The 19,729-nt window shown below is 42.8% G+C and overlaps 1 protein-coding gene across 1 annotated transcript in view; it reads left to right on the top strand.

Annotated features, from left to right (window-relative positions):
- Window positions 1-19,729, top strand: part of COL8A1 (collagen type VIII alpha 1 chain) — a 171,344-nt gene that overhangs the window by 111,944 nt on the left and 39,671 nt on the right. Inside the window, exon 2 of the mRNA XM_084843179.1 lies at window positions 11,279-11,394. The gene's annotated coding sequence lies outside the window, so the exon portion shown is untranslated. The remainder of the gene's footprint in view (window positions 1-11,278; window positions 11,395-19,729) is intronic.

Here is a 19,729-nt window from a genome sequence, read left to right as displayed (position 1 = left end):
AAGGCCCCTGCTGCTTTCCCTCCTTCTGGATCTTTGACTTTACAGGTGCAATCCTATGCATGTTTAGACAGAGAAAAGGCCTGCAACTCAGCATTCACCAGCCAGCTGAATTGTAGGCCTTTTCTCTGTCTAAACGTGCATAGGATTGTGCCCTAAACCAGACTTGGACTGGACAGCCCATCAAACAGAGGACACCTTCAAAGACAGGACTGTCCTCTGCCAGCTCTCTGAAATAGAGGACCGTCCTCTGTAAAGTAGGACAACTGAGCACGTGGCCTGAACTGCTGCCTTACTTATCTGAGAAAATAGAGAAAAAATCTCAGTCTATCCATGCAAGTGAGAAAATTGCATGGCATAATGAGGTGAAGTCAAGAATAAAGGGAAAGGAGTGTCTTTCTGTGTCTGGCTTAAGCTAAGACTTTTACAGTAAGTTATCTGTAATATTGGGCAGGTTTTATTTTGAAAACAGTAGGGCTTGTATGGCTGTGACCACCCACACAGTTCTAAAAAGTTGCCCTTAATCCCTAACATTACTTTAGTGTACATTTTGTGGTGAATTCAAATGCCTAAGTCCCTCTGTGTAAGTTTTTTTTTCCAACTTGCTCTACATGCTGGTCTGAAACAGGGCAAAGTTTAATTACAGCCTTATGTGTTCTTCTCCTCTTTAGGACTCAGGGCCAGTTAGCACACAAAGCCAGCTGGAAACAGCATCCCCCCTGATGCCTTCTTCACACTGCTGCCATAATGAATGGCACTGCTCATAACATGGTTCTGTCCAATTTGCGCACAGTGATTCCACACACCAGCATCAGCTGCTACTAGGAATGTGCAGCTCTGGTGGAGAAACTTTCTATGGTTTCTGGAAGAACTATTTCAGCAGGCAACAGCATAGAAGCCAGAGGTTCACAAATCCATGCATCGAGTTGCTACTGGGAACGTAAACATTGGGCCTGACAACAGATTGCTGAAGTGCTCTAGAGCTTCTTTCAGTGTGAGAGCTCAGCTCTGAAAGATAAACAGTATGCAGACTGCCTTTCCATCACCATGGAGTAATTGCAGTCAGAAGTCCCCAACTGGAAGAAGGACCCCGAGGTCAGAGATTACATCAGGTAGAACACCCAACCATGACTTGGCCATTGTGAATGGGTTTTATTCATGTGTACTAGTTCCTTGCCTTCCCCTAACCTACACCAATTCCCTCCTTCATTTCCTGGTTTGCACTAAAACCACCGTTTGCAATGATGAAGGACAATTCAGACAAATATGTTTTGTACTAACCATAGTTTGCTTCCAACCATAATTGGAAACCATGGTTTGAAGTGGGCTTCTAATTCTAGCTTGGAGGAAAACAATAGTTTGCACAAGCCATAGGTTACCTGATGTAGACGTTACATACATAATGTTTTGTGCAAACCAGGAAGCAAAGGAAGGAATTGGAGCATGTGTGAGTGGGAAAAGAAGGAGAGGGGGAGGGGGAGAGGGGAAACAAGGGAGTATACAAACACGAATCCTATTAATGACAGCCAAACCATGGTTTGGCCATGACAACCCTGGAAGGTGGGAGGAAGAGCATAGTCATAGAATACTTATTAGTGGTTAGATCTTGGGGATCAAACATTAGGGAGTACCTCCTTTCATATGTCCCACCCTTTGGGTTATATCCAATGTTAGTCCTACTTAGAATAGACTCATTGAAATGAATGGGACCAACTTAAGTTACATTCATTTCAATGGGTGTAGTCTAAGTAGGACTGACATTAGATTTGGCCCATTCATTCAATTTCTATACCACCCCATAGCCGAAGCTCACAAAAATTAAAACCCATTAAAATACATTATATAAAATATAAAACCATTCACATAATAACATAGAACAAATAACATACACAACAACAACATATATCTAAAACAAAAACAATCAGCCAGAGACAATCAAGAGACTGATTATATGCTGCCAAATGCCTAGGAGAAGAGGGCAGTTTTAACCTGGCACCAAAAAGATAACAATGTTGGCACCAGGTGGGTCTTGGCAGGGAGATTATTCTACAAATGGGGAGCCACCACTGAGAAAGTCCTCTCCCTTGCTGCCCACCCCCACCCCTGAGCCTCCCTTGGAGGAGGCTTCCAGAGGAGGATCTTAGATGCAGAGCGTAGTGTATGGGTCAGTTCATGCCAGGAGAGGCGTTCTGCCAGGTACTGTGGTCCTGAGCCATGTAGCCATGTTAGAGATGATGTGATGCAGTTTTGCTCCATGTCCTTCAATTTACTTGGGTGAGATCAAGTATGGTATGGAATGGAGCCTTCCCCATGGGGAACCCTACTCTCTATAATTCCTTGCTCATGGATATCCGGCTGACAACATCTATGCACAGCTTCCTCTGGCAGGGGAAGGCTCCATTATATCAAATTGCCTTGCCAGCCTGCTGAGTGATAGTTGAACTTTGATTTAGCTACTGTTGCTTTTGTCTTCTTTCCGTATTCTCTTTTTACCAATTGATACTCTTTGCAATGTGTACATAGTACATTGCTTTGAAAGTTTTTTTTTTTTTTGCAGAAATGTAACCAATATATATATATATATATAAATGTAACCAAAATGTAGCCATTTTGCAGAAATGTAACCAATATAACTATCACCATCTTCATCTTAGATACAAGTACTTCAGAGAGCTGATTCACTCTGACATACTGTGGCATGTTCATGTTTTGTTGGATACCTAATTTGTTACTAGTGTAGCGCACTTTGTACTGTCAGAGCTGGCTCAAAAGATTTTTTTGCTGTCCTACATAAATTAATCTGTTACTGTCCCCACACCCACCCTGCATGTTAGCATATGCTGAGCTGCATAACAATAAGCACATTAAGCGATCAAAACAGTTGACTGGGATCAACTGTTTTCTCATGGTTACTTCCTCCCCACTTCAACGGTGCCTGTGCTTTGGGCAGCTGGTAGAGGTCAGAAGACTCTCATCACATCCTCTGAAATGCAGGGGATACATCACTGAGCTCATGAGCTTCTAAGCTGGCTCTGTGCTGCTCTTCCAAGTAGCTTTCCCTTTCCAAGACATTTACACAGCCGAGGCAGAAGCCCTTGGAATTTTGGCACCCTAGATGGTTACCAAGTTTGCCTTTATGGCTGTCCCTCCCATTTTCAGATGGAAAATTCAAAGAACGTGGCCTTCACAAAGTGCTTCAAATAAATTTTGATAAACACCTTAGCTCAGTTTCTGCTAAAGCAGTATTTCAGGCTGCCCACTTAAGTAGGAGTAAGTTCCATCGAACTCCATGGGACTGACTTCTGAATAAACATGCGCACAATTGTGCTGTCAGTGAGCTAACTTATAGCTAACTACTGTTACAGATGTATGAGATTACACATGCAGTCTATTATCTTGCTGAACTGAGACCTCTGCAAATATATCTGTAGTATGGTCTGTAAATCTCTCTGTCCCTGGCTGCGCCTTCTTCTTCCTCCTACTGCTGAACTGATTTGCAGCACTGGCGAGACAGGGAGTACTGGGAAGCTGAGAGCAAAAGGGAGATAATAGGCTGAGTTTGGGGAAGTGACAAGCTTTCGCTTAGGAGATAGCTTCCAAATGTCCGTTCTCTCTTGGAATTGCACTGGGGAAGCAACCACAGCATTGTCTAAGTATGCAAGCCTGAGCATCTTTGTGATATCTGCAAATGAGAGATTGATTTCTTCTCTCATTTCACACTTGTCTGCATGATTACAAGCCCACCATTAATCAGCTACTAGGCTAATTCAAACTGCTAGTTCCTTTGCAGTTGAATGACCCTGACCTCAGAATAAGGTTATTCCCCCCACCCAAAGAGGTGAGAGGGGACTTTTCAGTGGTGGCACCCTGCTTATATGCAATGAATATGAACCTGAGCACACTCCGGGAGAGTGCGCAGGACAGAAAGGCCTGGCGTGCTATGGTCCATGGGGTCACGAAGAGTCGGACACGACTGAACGACTGAACAACAACAACAACCCTGCTTATGGAATGCCCATTGCAGAGAGGCTCACCTGACACCCAGGCTGTGATTTTTCTGATGACTGGTGAAGCCATTTTATGTTCTCTGGCTTTTTAGTCTTAAAATGTGTTAGGGCACAATCCTATGGGGATAGTTGGCAGCCTTTGAATGCAGAGGCGACTGACTATCCAATGCAGGGAGGGCAGAACACAGAGGGGATCTTCTCCTCTGCTTTCTGGCCACCCTGCATTTGTGGCTAGATGGCCAATTTCGGCTGTCTAGCCAGGATGCCTCAGGGGGAGACCAGTCAGCGCATAGGAAGCATCGTAACATCGCTTCCACTGTCCCCTCCCCTCCCTGCCTCCAGCAATGACCCCCTTTCCCCCGCTCCACATGGGGGAGGTGGAGGAGAGTCTGTTTTCTGGGAACCAATCTCAGAACACTGGCCCCAAGCTCAGTTCCCAGAAAATGAAAAGGTCTATGACCGTCTAGATGCTGTTTAGCAGCCACAGGATTGTGCCCTTAGTATGTTTTAAGGTCCTTGCACTGCTGCTGGTTTTACTTTATTTTGTTTTGTGTTTGATTTTTTTTTTTTTACTCTGGTTTAGTGTTTTTCATGTTTTTATATTATGCGTTATTTTATTATGTTCTTGTCTTTTATGGTTTTAAGTTTTGTTTTGTGAACTTCCCAGAGAGTTTAAGCTATCGGGCAGTATAGAAATGTTAAATAATTAAGTAAATACTTAACATTAGCACTCTGCCAAAAATTTCTCCCACATTTTTTTCTGACCATTCTCATTCAATCTGATAGAGAAATTCAAAGGGGGAGAAATTTTTGGAGAAATTCTCATGGGTTGGGTTTGGGGTTCTTGTGCTTACCTTACTTGTGAGGTGGCTGAGGAGTGTGCATGAGTGTCCTGTTTGTCACTGTACAGTAATCTCTGTGGCAGCCTGTAGCCTCCTCAGCTTCCTGCACTTCAGTTAAAGACATCATGATGAAGACATCATGAGGCAATTCCTCCCATGGGACTTTTTCAGTTCAGAAAGTGCAGGTGGCCTGGGAGGCTGCAGAGCAATGGAAAGCTGTGTAATAGAGAAACACACACAGCACCCTCAGCCACCTTATAGTGATTAGCTAAACTCAAAACTGCCACCAAAAGAAATTCGAAATTCTGCCTCAAAGAAGTGGAAGCCTCAACACAGTTGATAATGTTGCCTCTTGCAGGAACAGTAAAATAAACCAAAAACCCTTAGGAAAGAAGAAAGAACCTGTGCTACAACCCCTGCCAATAGTCAGTCCTATCTGTGAGAAACTGTTGGAGAATTTCTCCTCTCCTAGGAGAAATTCAGTGAAATTGTGTGTGTGTGTCCCCCGCCCCACCATCACTGCCCAATTTCTCTGCCAATGAATAGGCTGGAGAATTTTGAGAGGCCATTTCTGCACAGCTCTAATTCACATGCCTGGGGGGTTCCAGGGCAACGAGCAATTGTCAAGTGTGTTTAAAAAAAAGAAAAAAAAAAGGCCCATAGGAACAATGCTTGCCATATGTAACAGGATTGGAAAGTCATCAGAGGCACACACAATTTAGAAAATTTTGCTGTGCTGTTCAGGTACCCATTCCTGCCTTTATCTCGCCTCCCACCCTCAATAGTGCTGCCCGAAGTTGGTCACTTTACCCTGCTACACAACAGGGCTGTGTCTACCTTAAAATTAAGAAGGAATTATTATTTCTATGACTAAAAATGGTTGATCCTGCCCAGATCTCTCTTCCAAATTGCCCATGACCTTTGAAGTGGAAGATAATTTCTATAGATGCAAGAGCAGGTTTAACTTTTGGGTGTGTTGAATGATTCCTAGTGTAAAGGTCTATTCCTGAATATGTTACATGTTGAAACTATCAGCCACAGCCACGGTGGGGGTGTCAAGGATCCCCTTATGACCTGGACCCCCTGAGCAGTTCCTTAAGGATCTCTTGTCTCCTTAAGAGTCCCACCTTCCTTCTTTTAAACTTTAGGCTGTAGACGTGGGGTGACTGACACTCTAGACACAGGGTTTAACCACAACAGTTTATTAGTAGATTTAAAGCAAACAAATTACAACTAAAGGTATTTACACAATAGGGCTGAGTGATACAAAAGGCCTTAAAATAAAACAAAAGTTGCAGAACACAAGTTCCTTTCACCCTAGTTATCCTTGGACTTTTCTAGGCTGCTTCTTCCTGCTCACTCTTCAGACTCTGCTCTCACTTCAGGCTTGGGCCATCTCTTTCTCTCTCTTGCTCTTGCTGCAGCCTGGTTTTTTTCTGACTCTTACTGGCTCTCTCCCTCTCTTTATCTACCCTCCTCCCTCAAAACTGAAAGTACTGCTTCAAACCTGAAGAAATGAAACTGAAGTGGAGAAATGAAACTGACACATAACCAGAGAAATGAAACTACTCTTCTCAGGGTTACCCCTCCCAACAGAAAACTCCAGGCCTCTAAGCCTGACCATTTTTCCCTTTGCCTCTGTAGGCCTCAAACCTTCATTGGGGGTGACAAGAACACCCTGGAAGTCTTTCAGCAAGGGTTGAAAAAGCGTAGCCCATGGGCCGCATGCGGGCCACCAAGCCATTTTTGCCCTGCATCTGCTATGGTGGTGGCATTGCAAAGGAATCCCAAGGCATGTGTGTGTGTGTGCATGCGCGGCCCTCTGGCCTCCTGGCACTGCCCAATGCAGCCCTTTGGGCCAAAAAGGTAGTGGACCTCTGCGTTACAGGGTCTGTATGCATTGCAGATGCTTGAAGAAACTGCTTTCTAAGGCCGTGCATCTTCCGCAAGCTGCATGTGCTCACTTTAAAGTGTAGTCATATGATGTTATGTACCAGCAAAAATATCAAGCTGAATCCCTTAATGCCGGCATTTGATCCAAGGAAGAAATATCCCCAGGCTAAGAGAGCTTAGGCCATGTGCCTGGTAGAAAGTCTAATCACTTGATGACATAACATGACTCAGTGAATGCTTCTGCTCCGCTCAGTGGAACATGCTTGTGCATAGAAAACTAACATCTTCAACCTTATTTACCTTCTTCCTCCAGCAAACAGGTTTCAAGGTAAATTTCTTCCTCTATTCATCTTAAGCAAGCTACCTATACACTATTAGCAAAGAACTGCTAAGATGTGATTAACATACTGCTTTGACAAGAAAATGGAATATGGCAGGAGGGTGGGAGAGCTTTCCTCTTCTTGTTCATTGCAAAAAGTAACACACCATTTGGGAGAACAGCATCAACATTAAAACAGTTAAGATTTCCCAGCAAGAGGCGAGAGCAAGTGTTGTGATTTCAGATGCCCTTCTATTAATACAATTAGGTTTCATCTGCTGGAGAACAAAAGTCATCCTAATTTCTGAAGCGGGTGGGGCAAAAAATGATCAAAAAGCTTTTCCATGCTGCTGTTTCTATGTCTGGAGCTATTCAAAGGAACCCAGATCCTGACAGTAACTGCTCCATTGTGTTCTGTGTGTTTTGTCTGCATTTTGTAACATTTAACCAATTTATATCATTTTTTTTCTTTTTTGCACCTGGAGATGTTTATGTTTTGGGATTCTGCTGGGCTAAAGGCCTTGCTCTGAAGCGATTTCTGTCCCTCTTGCCTTATTTTTCTCATGGCTGAATATATAACAGAATGCAATATGACTCATCAGTCCAAAGCTGTTGCAGCGGTTTTCCTAGAATTTGCTACATTGCAACAGGGAAACTTCATGGTTATATAAGAGAGCATATATGCTTTTATCATGAGCAGTCAGCAAAGGAAAGAGTTTGAGATATGGACAGATCTGTCCTGACTGTGATCTGCCCCCAGTAGCCAAGGTCTCAAAGGTCTGGAATAGCAATCAGGGAATGAAAGAACGTTGTAATTAATTGTAAATTACCAAAAGAGAAATTGGCAAAAGAATCAGGAGTATATTTTCAAATGTCTCTTACCTCAGATTTACATTTTGCAACAGCTTCAAATACTTCAACAGAACAGTTACACAGTTCAATAATGCTTGAAACTATTCATATGAATAGGCAGCATTTTAAACATTTTTCGGGGCTGGCTTAACACGAGTCCTGTGGTGAGCTAAATGACTCAGGCCCCCCTCAGATTGGGGGTGGTGGTGAATTGCGCTCTCTCCGTCGTCAATAGGGCTGCCTGCCACTGCCATCACCACACTCCCTAGATGCTGCGGCTGCCACCCACCAGCTGTGATGTGCTGCTGCTGCTTTTGCTGCGGTGGCAAACACTTTAAATAGTGTTTGCTGCTGCAGGAAGTAGCCAGCTACACTCCTAAAGGGCTCTTCAGACTGCAGGCCCATGCCATGCTCTTCATCAGAGCAAAGCATTGTGGGCAAGGTGGCTCTGGAAAGTGCTTCTGCCACCACTTTATTGCAGCAGCAACAAATAACAGTTTAAGGGCACAATCCTATGCATGTTTAGACAGAAAAAAGGCCTACAACTCCCAGCAAGCCCCAGTCAGCATGGCTGACTGGGGCATGCTGGGAGCTGTAGGCCTTTTTTCTGTCTAAACATGCATAGGATTGTGCTCTAAGTTGATTAAACAGTCTTTCCAAGTGTAACAAACTGTAATCAGTCTTTGCTGCCATTGCAGCAAAGCAGTGACGGTACAGGCACTCTTCAGGGACACCTCACCCACAATGCTTTACTCTGAAGAAGGACCCCTTCCCCAGAATGTGGCATTGAGGGGTGGGATAACCCTAGAAATTGTGGGACCACCTCCTCTCTCTGTTTTGCGAAAATAGCAGCAAATACTGTTTTAACTAGCTGGCAGGTTGGGGGGGGGGGAAATGGTGGCGGTAGTCCTTCTAAGGTGGTGCGCCCTGTGCCAGTTCTACATGAGATTGAAATGAAAATTTGCATATATTAAAAACAGGTTGGAAATTTGAAATTATTTATTTATTTATTTATTTCATTTCTATACCGCCCAATAGCCGAAGCTCTCTTCATTTTTCCAATTCATTTTTTGATTTACAGAATACTGGAGATACAGTACATTAGCCTAGACATTATTGGTGTTCAGTCATTCAAGTATATAAACTCATTCAGGTATATACAAATGATGAGTTATAGTCATCACCCCTTCCCATAATGACTAGGGGCTTGATTTATATTTTCTGCAAGCTGAAGCTGCCCATTTTCTGCCCTGCCCATCAGATGCACCTATGGCTCTCTGAACCAGTATGTGTAGTCATAATGTGTTCATAGAATGCCATTGATGCATAAAATAGAAAGCATGGTTGCTGTCCAGATGGTGGGATACTGATCGTGCAGTAGCATAAATAAATAAAAATAGCAGGGGTGGGGGAACCTCAGGCTTGTGGCCAAATACAGCCTGCTTGGGGTCCCAATTTGGTCCTCTAGGGTTCCCCAGAGATCAACGCCCCTTTCCCCCGACTGCCAGTCATTTGTGGTTTCCCAGCTTTTGAAGTTTTTCCCTCATTCTCAAAGGTTGAAATGCCACTCCTAAAGAGCTGTAAGCTAAAATATGTTGGCATTTTTGGTATTTGGAAGTCCCACCCCTTTTTGCCTTTGGCCCCACAAACTACTGGAATGTGCCCCCCAAGAGCTTCTCAGGTTGAAAGCAATATTCCATCCCTGCCCTATCACATGCCTCACACCCATGTTTTGGATGCCTGGGTGGGCATGGATGTAGGATGGACACAGCTGGTGGGCCTGAGGAGAACCCGTGGTCCTGTTTCAAGCTTGTACTGTAGAGAAGATTATTAGAACTGGACCTATGTCTTCACTGGAACAGCAACTCATGCAACTGCATCTTAAATCTGGATATTAGGGGTGTGCACTGACCACAAGTTTTGGTTCAGACCCCAATTCGGCAATCCAGAAAATGGCCCAATTTGGCTCGGACCAATTTACAAGCCAGCTGCTTCAACTTGGGTCTGATCTGAATCTCCATTCAGAAAACCAAATCTTCATGCCTCCTGATTCGCTGTTGGTTCGTTTCAACTCAGTACTGAACCCAAGTCTTCATGCTTCCCTCTGACTGTCATTGGGAATCAACATAATGCTATAAAAATAATTTTGTCAGATGTAGCTGCAATTTGCAGCCATAGCATACCCTTTTGAGGAGATTATGACTCCACAGTTTTAGACAAATAGGTGCAGGTTATTGTTGTTCGTGCTACACACATTTAATTTTTTTTTTTACGGGAACTGTAGATAACTTTTTTATTTCTTGGCAGAGTTGGATGAAATTTGCAGATTAGCCTTTTGGCTAAGGTTGCTACATTTCAGATGAATAGATTCGGGGGGGTTATTATGTGTGTGCAAAAGCAGTCTTTGCAGTTTGGGGGTTTCCTCAAAAGGATATATTTATTCCCCTATTTTTAGTGGGCAATTGTTATGTAAATGACACACAACATGGAGGTGTCTTTCGTTCTGAAATGTGTTAAATTGCAGAGGGATAGGTGAATTGTTTTGTTTTTGGTTTGTTTGTTTTTGGTGAAAGGAGAGTGTTCAGATTTTGGTAGTGGTCATGGGGGGGGTGTAAGTGATTAATTTCCCCTTAGGCCCCTTCATGGGTTTTTGGGTGTCCCTAGGCAAGAAGCCTGAAGAATTCCAGAAAAATAGGTGCAAGGGCTTGCAAGTTATGGCAAATGAAAAACAGTTTTTTAAGATGTTTTTGTTTTCTGCTTAATTGGCGCCAAAATCACTGAAAGTGCAATAGGACATGTGTGGATGATGGATGTGGAGCATACAATAGCAGAAGAATTTGAACATCCAGCATTTTCCAAGCAAGCATCAAAGGCCACATCATCCAAGGACCTACAGACTCCACCAAAACTCTTTTTTAATACCCACATTCCTGGGAAAGAGAACTAGCAAAGAACATAGAACACTGGATCAGTCTTGCAATATATGACTTCAACATCCTTCCCCCAATGCAATGGAATTGGAGAGTGCTGGTCAAACCATTCACTGTGATTAGAAGGTAGAATTGTCAGACACAAAACTACAACTGCTCCTTTCCCTCCCCTCTCTGCCAACCCTGGTGTTTTCCTCATATCCAGAGTGTACAACCTTTTTAGTCTTGAAGGCCTCATATGATGCTGGGTCAGGGACTACATCCCCACCCTGGAAGCATCACCAAAGGGCAGTATATAAATCTTTGAAATAAAAAAATGAAACCTTAATGTTAGCCATTTATGGCTAAAATTATATTTGTCATTCTGAAAATTGACAGTCATTCTCAAAAAGGTGTGATTTATAGTCCAAACTGAAACTTTTCAACATTTTTTCCTAGGGGTTGGTGACAAAAATATATATTTCTTTGCTTCCCAAACTCTGATGAAGAATCCAGGCTTCTGAAAATTGTACTGCACTGATCCACAGCTCCATCCATTCCCCCAAAGTCTTCATGTAAGTGCACCCAATTCTGGAAATTCAAACTTTCATTCTACACGCACTAAGCCTGTGACTGGTTTTAAACTCAGGACAGTCTTACAATTGAGTGACACCTGGCTTGACAGCAGCACACGTGAAAAGGATCCACGGTTTTAATAGACCACAAGCTAAACATGTGTCAACAGTGTAATGGTTGGTATTTGAAAATATAAAATCCAGCTGTTACTGTAGGCAAAACACACAGGTTCCTTGGTAGGAGGAAAACAGAACAAGTACAGAGAAACTAAACAGTTTTTATTTTCAAAATATCTTTATATTAACAAAGCTGGAGATAATTTTAGGTTAAAAACATTCAATAGAAGCCAAATTGGGTAGCTTTACCCAGGAGTCCCTGCAGTGTCAGATGGTATAAAATCTTCCTCTAGTGTAGGAACTCCCTGTTTAATGGCTAAATTTGGGGGCTTCAGAGTGGGGGAGCAGCTGCAGTCATATATAACTAGCAAGTTAATAATGCTGTCTTTACATTGACTTTTAATTATATGGTAATTTTTGAAAAGCAAAAGAAAATATATAATTTAATTGACTATCCCCCCTTGAAATCAAGCAAATAAAAATCTCATTTTTAATAGTTAATATTTCCAACACATTGGATTATAAATCTTGTTTATGTTATGAACCAGAGATCTTTGCGATTTAATCAATCATCATCATCATGTTGGTGATATCCAGTGCAGAAAAGAAAAGCGCAGTATCATATTCTCTATTTATGGCATCTTAGCACAACCATCAATGCATTTTGACTTTTAACAGAAATACTTCAGACAAGTAGACATTAGCTCATAGTATCCATAGTCATTGTATACTTACTATTGTCAATTCACAGCTGTGACTTTTGGAAGAAACATTATTTGCTCAGCAAAAGCTTCCTGTATTCTAACTTCTTAGGTGGATTTTTAAAAGGGAAAAGAAGAAACTGCACTTTTGTTCAGAGGCAACTGCAAATCAGTTCTTCAGAATTTTACGTTTATGTAGTTAAATCTAAAAATTAAAATAAAAAAATACAACTCTGTTTGAGTAAAAGCTGATGATGCCCTGAAATGCTTTCATGAAAACTTGCAAATAGCCTAGAAATGTACTTGAGCTTTTACATTTGGAACTCTTGTTTTGTTGGGTGGGTGGGGGTGTGAAAAAAATATAAAACATTTCCAAAAATTACTGTATAAGTTATTAATAATATTAGCTTGGATCCTAACTTCCTTTCTGTGGACTCATGTTCATGAAATGGACTTTCCCACTTCCCCCTTTCCTCTGTAGCGCCCTGAAAATTGTGCTTGTGGGGGTTTGGGGACCCTTGGGAATGGTGTGGGTGGGGGGATGCATATAGAGGAGGGAGATGGTGGAAATCCCCCATGTGGCAACTTAGGAAGCAATCCTATGGGCCCTGGGAGGGCACCTCAAGGGCCATAGGGCATAGACCTTTCTCTCTACTGGTGGAGAAGGATATCCACCCTCCAATGCTGCTTTCGTGCAGTGGTGCACCATTGCTCCCCTGCTGTTCATGCACTGATGGCGGAACGTGCCCAAAGAAGGCACTCTGGGGTCACAGGAAGGTCAGGGGAAGCTTTGGATCTGCTGGACCCAGCATTGTCTGTTTATGTGTTTGCATGTAAATGTTTTTTATATTATATACAATATTGTGTTTTTAAAGTTTTAAATCATTGTAAACAACCAAGAGAGCTTTGGCTTTTGAGTGGTATAGAGATGTAATAAAGGAATTGAATGAATGAATGAATGAATGAAGTCCCACCACCACCTTCCGCCCTGCTGGCATAAGCCTGACAGGGCTTTGGGTATGGCAGTCTGCATAGCAGAACTAAAGCTTAGAGCTGCAGAGGCTGGTGGCTCTGATGTCAGTGAGGTGGTAAATCCACTCCAGGTTTTAGTCAGAACCAGTCAGAATGCTAAAGGAGTTCCTTTAGAATTCTGACTGGTTCTGACTAAAACCCAAAGTGGATACACCACCCCTCTGACATCAGAGCCACCAGCCTCCACTGATTTTGAGAAGTCGAACAAGCTTGCCTAATTGAAGAAATAAAGTACTTGAGTACTAACTCCAGTGCCATTCCTTTTAATATATTGGTGCCCTCTCTTCACAGAGTAGGCTACAGCAGCTCAGTTGAAATGAAGGTTAAAAAACAAAGAATCATAGAATCATAGAATAGTAGGGTTGGAAGGGGCCTACAAGGCCATCGAGTCCAACCCCCTGCTCAGTGCAGGGATCCAGGTCAGAGCATCCCTGACAGATGGCTGTCCAGCCTCATCTTGAACGCCTCCAGTGTGGGAGAGCCCACCACCTCCCTAGGTCATTGGTTCCATTGTCGTATTGCTCTAACATTCAGGAAGTTTCTCCTGATGTTCAGCCAGAATCTGGCTTCCTGTAACTTGAGCCCATTATTCCATGTCCTGCACTCTGGGATGATCAAGAAGAGATCCTGGCCTTCCTCTCTGTGACCACCTTTCAAGTACTTGAAGAGTGCTATCGTATCTCCCCTCAGTCTTCTCTTATCAAGGCTAAACATGCCCAGTTCTTTCAGTGACTCTTTTCGTAGGGCTTTGTTTCCAGTCCCCTGCTCATCTTTGTTGCCCTCCTCTGAACCCTCTCCAGTTTGTCTGCATCCTTCTTAAAATGTGGTGCCCAGAACTGGACACAGTACTCCAGATGAGGCCTAACCAGTGCAGAGTAGAGGGGAAATAGTGCTTCCTGGGATTTCGAAGCTATGCTTCTGTTAATGCAGCCCAAAATAGCATTTGCCTTTTTTGCAGCCACATCACATTGTTGGCTCATATTCAGCTTGTGATCGACAACAATTCCAAGATCCTTCTCGCTTATAGTGTTGTTGAGCCACGTATCCCCCATCTTGTAACTGTGCATTTGGTTTCTTTTTCCTACGTGCAGAACTTGGCATTTATCCCTATTAAATGTCATTCTGTTGTTTTCTGCCCAGCGCTCCAGTCTATCCAGATCACTTTGAATTTTGTTTCTGTCTTCCAAAGTATTAGCTATCCCGCCCAATTTTGTGTCATCTGCAAATTTCCCTGCACTTCCTCCTCCAAGTCATTACTAAAAATGTTGAAGAGCACCGGGCCCAGGACTGAGCCCTGTGATACCCCGCTCGTTACCTCTCCCCAGTTTGAGAAGATCCCATTGATAAGCAGTCTTTCAGGCCAATTCAGTAGCCAACTGTGGATCCACCGGGTCGTTGTTTCATCTAGCCCACTTTGAGCTAGTTTGCTCATCAGGATATCATGGGGCATTTTGTCGAAAGCTTTGCTGAAGTCGAGGTATATTATGTCTACAGCATTCCCACAGTCCACAAGGGAGGTTACTTGATCAAAAAATGAGATCAGATTTGTCTGGCAGGATTTGTTCTTGACAAATCCATGTTGGCTTCGAGTAATCACTGGATTGTTTTCAAGGTGCTCACAGATGGATTGCCCTCCTCCAGTCATCTGGCACTTCACCCGTCCTCCATGATTTCTCAAAGAGCATAGACAGTGGTTCTGAGAGTTCTTCTGCCAGTTCCTTTATTACTCTAGGATGCAGTTAACCTGGACCTGGAGATTTGAACTCATTCAAAGTAATCGATCTCAAGCTGCAATCCTGCCCCTTCAGCCTGTACTTCACCTTTGCCAGGGGATCATAGACCCTCTTTTGGGAGAAGACTGAGCCAAAGTAGGATTTGAGCACGTCTGCCTTTTCTTTGTCATCTGTTATCATTTTGCCATCTTTATTTAATAGCTGAACCACCGTTTCTTTCCTCTGTCTTTTACTATGCACGTAGCTGAAGAAAACTTTGTTGCTTTGAGCATCCCTCACTAACTTCAGCTCATCCTTAGCTCTAGCCTTCCTGACACCATCCCTGCAATTCTGTGCTACCTGCCTGTACTCTTCCTTTGTTGCTTGGCCTTCTTTCCACTTCTTATATGTGTCCTTTTTTTGTTTTCAGGTCATCTCTAAGCTTTTTGTGAAGCTACATTGTCTTCTTCTGTTGTCTTCCACCTTTTCTTCTTGTTAGAATTGTTTCTAATTGTGCCTTGAGAATTTCCTTTTTTAAAAGCCCCCACCCATCTTGGACTCCTTTTCTTGTTAGAGTCGCTTGCCACGGGACCTTACTGATCATTCTTCTGAGTTTATTAAAATCAGCTTTCCTAAAATCCAGGGAACGCATTTGACTACACTCGGCTTTTGCTTCCCTTAGAACCAAGAACTCAAGTACAACATGGTCACTTTCCCCCAGAGCTCCTGACAACAGATGTTTTCACAAATATTTCACCACAACAAGTACTGATCTCCCAAGATCAGCTCACTTTACACCATTAAGAACACACCATTGATGTGAACATCCCAGAAACTCAATGCTGCTAATCTTAGATGCAAGTTCCATCTCCCAAATTTACAGATTCCTTCTGTAAGCATTTAGACTTAATGTCCGTTGCCAAGGACATTTGTATCCAATAGAAATTCTGATCTCTAACCAAAAGCAACACCATAATTGTCTCCACCAAAAACAGGAGGGGCCTCTTTTGGATTTCCTGTCTCTAAATCCCACCCACTCTCCACTTCCCTCCCAAAAGGCATTGCTGGGTTGCTTTTCATAAAATACCAAAAGGAATGCATTAAATTAATGCAGGTAAAAAGAAGATATGTGACTTTAAGTTAAAAATGAATTCTCTCTGAAAACATTAGGTATAGCAGATTTATGTCTGTTGTCAGTTATGAATGCCTAACATTTTTTTTTTAAAAAAACAACCCACCAATCATGTGAATATAATAGTCAGACTTAAGGATTTAGCTTTTCCGCTAAAGTAACAAAGTATTCTAAGAATGCGCTTGTACAAGTCTCCATTTCTTCAGTCTATCTTGGATTCTTTTGCTGTAATTCACTATGGTATTGGCCCAACTTAACAATCATCAAGCGGTTAGATAAGGGATTCAAGAAAAAAATAAGGGTATTTTTTTAGATGCACTGAAATTCGAGAAAAAGTAATGCATCCAAAAATATGACACAAATAAAGAACTATATGTAATGAATATTCTCCTTTCAACCACATAGGAGAGAGGAAATAGATGGAGTGAACCTCAAATGCACTCAGCCACCTGGCTGGTTTTGATGATGCAATGATAAATGAGCATTTGTGATTTAAGATTAAAACCACAATCTAGAATAGGTGTGTCATGGATTACAGTGCCATGTATAAGGGAGGGACCATAGCTCAGAAGGTCTGAAATTTAGGGTAATGTAGTTTCCTATGTTATGTGATCTAATGTTATCCTTTCCCTGCATTATGCCAGTTGGACTGGGATAGGATCACAACCAAATCTTCTTGGGGAACACCAAGTTATACTGGTGTGTGTGGCCATTGTGCTAGAACTAGGGTTCCTGACTTCTTTGGGCTGGTGGGCATATCTGGAATTTTGAGAGAGTGTTGTAGATGCTCTCACAAAATGGCTGTTTTGAATAGGGATGTTGGAGAAATTCACAATGGAACCAAATGAATTCACATTTTCATGAATCCAGTCCACGGATTCTGCAGCGGACTGGCTTTTCCCCGGCTGGGTGGATTCCACAGTCTTGCAGACCAGTTTTCTAACTTTCCTGAATTGTGCACATGTTTTGTGGTAGCAAAAATATGCAAAATAACACACACACACCAGCAAAAATATTGCATTTCTTCCATAGGCTAAAGCATGAAAATATGCATGGGGGGAATTTGTGCATTTTTGCATGCATGAATCTGCAGAAATGCGCATTTGTGCAAATATGAATTTGCACGAATTTGGAACAAAAGAATCTGATTCCGTTGATGGTCAGATGATAGAATGAAAGGCACCCAACAATCTGCGAAACACAGATGGAACAGATTTTACATAATCCATGCATCCCTAGTCTTGAGTGAGCTGCCATGGTGAGCATAGCCAGTCACAAAACACCATTTCGCAAAGGCAAACTGGTGAAGCTAAAAGAAGAGCAACATGACCGTTAACCTAAGTACAAGTTGTGGACTAAGTTCCAAAATATAAAAACACTCTTCGGGACCCAAAGTTTAATGCTCCAACACCCATTTCACAAAAGGTAAACTGATGAGGCTCAGACATTCTTTGAAATAAAGATGGCGCCTGAGCCAGTGCACTGCGTTGCAGCACACCAGCCTCTCAATTAAAACTTTTTTAATTTAAAAGGGCAGGATCCAGTGGTGTCATTTTGCAAACTCAAATAGTGCTAGCAGAGCTCTGCTAAATCTTCCTGTTGCTCAAGCAGTTGCCCATTACACTAGCGCAACCAGTTGTGCAAGCAGTTGCAAAATGCCATTGCATAATAGGGTTCCGCAACCAATTGCAGAACTAGTTGCAGAACCAGTTCCACAACTGGTTGCACAACCGCTTGCACAAGTGTTATGCACAAATGTTTGCGCAACTGTGCTTATGCACAGTTTTGCTGGATTCTTCTCTTGCACATAGTTCAGAACCTAGGGTTCCTTGCAAGAGGAAAAAAGGCGGGATATAAATGCAATAATAAATAAAAATAAATAGATAGTGTGATGTCATTTGCACTAATGGAATGACATGGATACTTCCCGAAACCTTAAGCAATAAAAATAATAATATGAAGAACAAGGATCCTGGAGGGCACCCCTGGAAGTGTTCAAGGGCACAATGGTGCCCATGGACACCCCACTGGGGGCCCTAGTGCTAGAGCAAGCTTGGTTTGGTAGAAGCTTTATATTCTGGCAGATGCAGTTGGCTCTGCCTTTGCTAATCCAACCCTGTGCCCCACCAGTCCCATTGGCCACCAGTCGCCAGTGATGGCTCTGGATCTCCCTTCTTATGGTTCTTCTTCTTATGCTTCATTAGTTTTAAGCCAGACTTAGACTGGACAGACCTTCAAACAGAGGATACCGTCGAATAGAGGACTGCCCTGTGTCAGCCCTCTAAACACAGGACTGTCCTCTGTAAGGTAGGACACCCAGACACTCTAGAGGTGAGCTCATTGACCTAAGAGTAGGGGCGTCTCTTCTTCCCACTGGGTTCCAGTCTTCCTTTGGTGAGGTAAACCAGACTTCAGTGTGAGTAGGGGGGAAGTGCTTAGGGATTTTATTATATTAAATGATATATAAGTATTACAAATGAATGAATGACTGAATGTTGCTTGAGATCAAAGTTCCTCAAATTTAAATTTCATAAAGGAAATTTAAACCTTGTGAAACTCAAAAATCAGAATTCAAATTATGAGATATGGGTGAGCTTTGAATTTGTGCCAAATTTCATTTTAGGTTTAGCCTCCTATTCCTTAGACCAAGGGTGGTGGTCGATCCAGGGGTCATGAGGACTGTAGCATTTCAACTAAGCCTAGTACTCTGTTGTCACATGAAGTGGGAACGTTTAGCTGAAAAGGCCTTAACCTTGACTAGATTGACGGTGATAGCAAGTTCTGCCACCTCCCTTACAATTGAATACTATCTTTCTTCTTGGACCTTCCACGTTTTGTGAAGGAGCCAGAAGTGAGAGTTCCAAGAACAGGTCTGAAAACGGACAGACATAAATTCTCCCATTCCTCACTTTGTCTGAGCAACTGTCACCAAATAAGTAACAGCCGAAAGAAGGAAAGACAAGGGACTGGCTTAGGGCCTGAGTAATGATGCGTAAGTGTGCATTATGTTTAGTGAGCAAAGTTCACAGTTTGCCGTGAAAGGTCACCAGGAATTCATGCATTCTTGGCATCCCCACTCAGTCCAAAGGAATGTCTCAGGCTTAGTGCTTGGTATTCCAAGGTGGTTCCATTCCAGTCATATGAAAGCACTCACTGGGGGTGGGGGGGAGAATTAATGGAGGTGTTAGGGATTCTTTATTACCACGGGCTTTATTATTGCAGTCAATCAAGTGAATACCACACTGATAAGAGAGATATACCTTGAAGGCCTGTTTGACCTCATCACAACAACATCCATTGTTGTTTTTTATTTGTATGGCACTTTTAGTGGGCAGAATGCTTCACAGCCCTTCTGTGATTGATTCTCTCTACCAGCCCTTAAAAGGCTTGGAACCAGCATATCTGAGAGACCAATGCATCCTCAAAGAGTGTTGCTGAATTAGGGTTGGATCCAGGATCTGCCTTCCATTGATGGAAAGGCTCTGCTCATGACATACGCCTCCATCTGGTTTTCAGGGGTCCCCTCTCTCTCCTCAAACCACAGATCACCCCATTCAGCAGGCTCCCCTGACCCTCTGTGTAGCATTTTCAGGGGGCTGGAGGGGCCGCCATGGGGAGGATGGGATGGAGACATCCACTTC

The sequence above is a fragment of the Heloderma suspectum genome, chromosome 3 (assembly GCF_057233095.1).
Source record: "Heloderma suspectum isolate Gila_16-S chromosome 3, 16-S_ref, whole genome shotgun sequence".
NCBI classification, from domain to species: domain Eukaryota; kingdom Metazoa; phylum Chordata; class Lepidosauria; order Squamata; family Helodermatidae; genus Heloderma; species Heloderma suspectum.
This window is presented reverse-complemented; position numbering and strand designations above follow the sequence as displayed.